This window comes from Tiliqua scincoides, chromosome 4 (genome assembly GCF_035046505.1).
Source record: "Tiliqua scincoides isolate rTilSci1 chromosome 4, rTilSci1.hap2, whole genome shotgun sequence".
In the NCBI taxonomy this organism is placed as follows: Eukaryota; Metazoa; Chordata; class Lepidosauria; order Squamata; family Scincidae; genus Tiliqua; species Tiliqua scincoides.
Window position 1 is genome coordinate 128,917,774 of NC_089824.1, and position 2,797 is coordinate 128,920,570.

At 44.8% G+C, this 2,797-nt stretch overlaps 1 pseudogene; it reads left to right on the forward strand.

Moving 5' to 3' along the window:
* Nucleotides 1–1,722: 1,722 nt before the first annotated feature.
* Nucleotides 1,723–1,842, forward strand: LOC136649952 (5S ribosomal RNA; annotated as a pseudogene).
* The last annotated feature ends 955 nt before the right edge of the window (nucleotides 1,843–2,797 follow it).

The window sequence follows — 2,797 nt, forward strand, 5'->3', positions numbered from 1 at the left end:
TACATATGGTAGCATTTCAGTTTCCCGGACGATGCTTGTTATCCTCAAATCCATTCCTTCAAATCTGCATTTTCCTATTAGCGAAACAGTCTTCCTTTCACTTTATGTCAGTTCAAATTATGCATGCCTCAGACGCAGCATCTCCCAGTTGCCTCATATCAACGTAAATATAAATGTGTGTGTGGGGGGGGGGGGGGAATGAAGTTGATAATATTACCAAAAAATTGGTGTTCAGGGTGTAATAGGACAATTCATTCTGCACAGATGTTCTGCAGAAATGAGATCGCCACCTCAATGTAAGAAGGTGCATTACCTTTTTTTATTACTCTGGATATACGGAGCCAAGCAAGGGAACATGGTGTATGACCTTGAATGCATCACAGAGGGAAATGATGCCTTTAAAAGCCCAATTGTAACTGCAAATATGTTCACAGGAGCCAAAGAATGAACAAACAAATGGCACAGGCAGTGGCTAGCCTAGGTGTTTTTTTACTGTAAATACTTCAGCTGAGATGAGGAGTGGTTGAAGGGTGAAAATTAGACCACTCCAAAGGGAAATCTATTACAAAAAATGCAAACTGACCCTAAAGAGATCATTCAGACTTCACCATGTGCCCTCGAGGCCAGAGTTCTAAAAGACCAGTACAGATTTGTTTTTGATATTCTAAAACAGGGGTGCCAAACTCCTTTCATATTGTGGGCTGAATACCATGCATGATGCCTGCTGAGGACAGGAAGTGACATCATGAAGCAGAAAGTGCCATCATTAAGCAGATGATGGCCAAAAATAAGCACTTTGTTCTCACGTAGAAACTCATTAGCTGCAAATGACAGAAGAGAAAATGTGCAAATCTTGTTCATGATTTCCAGATATGAGAGAGCCCAGTTATAATGCTGGGCCGGAGAAATTGCTTTTGGGGACTGCATTCAACCTGCGGGTGTTATGTTTGACACCCCTGTTCTAAAAATTGGACTTTGCTGAAATATGTTAGGTTTGTATTTAGGATGAACGCCAATAAAATATGACCTCTGCTTAATTATTTTAGCAGTTCTCCCAGGTGCAGCAAGAGAGATCTAAACCAAAGCTTTCTTTCATGTATATAGGTAATGCAGACACATTTTGATGCAACCCCATCTGTACGACAGTGTCATTCTGGACTCCACTGAACTGGCACTGAGGTTCCCCATTAGGGCTACAGTCCTATACATTTTATAGATCAGCAGGTTTTTCACAAGAATTCAGCAGTTCCCCTGGCTAGTCACTCCCAAGGAGCCACGGCTCACAGTTTGGGAACCACTGCAGTAAGGTGTTACTGGACTTCTTTAAGGGAATTCCATATTTCCAAAGACATACTTTGGAATTCACTACTATAGAGCAAAACATTCCTCACAGAAACTCATATGTTTCAGGACTTCCTCCCCAACCATTCCCCAATGGTGGCACAAAAATCAAGTTCTTCAAGGATAAAAGCAGAATTTGAAAAAGTGAGAGAATACGACTTCCTTCAAGCTATTCATATCTATAGTTGTACAGCTGAAGCAGAATCCCATTAAAAAACATCCCGAGAAGCCCGTTCCTCATCTTATTATTTTCTTATTTTAACTTTGTCTCATGAATGATGAGATGAATTGGTTTGTTTCCCTAAGTTTTTACCATACCTGTAAATGATTTTATTTGAATGGAGGAATTTCAGGCCCAAGGTGATGCAGCCTCTGTAAAACGTTAGCAGCAACTGTTACCCTGCACATGCCCAATCTCATCTGATCTCAGAAGCTAAGCAGGGTCAGGCCTGGTTAGTACTTGGATGGGAGACCACCTGGGAATACTGGGTGCTGTAGGCTTATACCATAGCCTTTGAGACTGAAGGTTGCCAACCAGTGACGAGATATTAATATTTGATTGCTTTTCTCATACATCTTATTTCGTGAAGATAAAATCCTATTCTGAAGACACTCCCAATCAACCCAATTGGCCATTCTGTCTGCTGATATGCATAAGCCCTGGGATAAGCGACTGGGATAACCTACTCTGGATACCCCCTTACAAAGGAAAATACATTAATTAAACATCTTTAAATAAATGATGCATATAATTATAGATTATATGTGTGCCAGATGAGTCAATGCTTGCTCATTCAAAAATAACTCTAAGGGCACAATCCTACCCTGCGCTGGAACAGGCAAGCCAAGAGGCTTGCGCTGTATCTTGCATAGGATAGGGGCCCAAAGTGGCTCAGCCAGAGGCAAGGGGAAACTTTTCCCCTTACCTCTGGGTAAGGCACCCTGGCCCCAATGGCTCTCCTTGGACTTGCACCACCTCCTGAGGTGGCGCAAGTCCAAGGAGAGCAGAACAGCTTGAAGCCGTTCCGAACTACCCGGGAACAGGGGTTGGGATTCAGCATAACTGCCAGGTCCCAGCCCCACTTCCCACCCCCCACTCCCCACCAGGGCCACCCACCGCCCGCCCTACCCCTGCCCCGGAATGTCTCCTTCCCTCCTCCTCCCCGTCTCCTCCCCGCCCACCCCAGTCTTGTGCGGCCAAGCTCGGTCGCTGGCACGGAGACTTGTGTCAGCCTCCACTGGCTGGCGTGCCTCTTCACGCTGGCCTTGCCAACTCCTAAGGAGGCACAAATATGCCTTAAAGCATGTTTGCAACTCTCCTGGGCTGGGGCAAGGGACTTGTGCCGGCCCAAGGGCACCTCTGGATTGTGCCCTAAGAGGTCAATCTTGTCACAGAAATGCCACAAAGTACTTTGCAACAGCACAGTATATGCAACTTCATGTGTCCCATTTTATG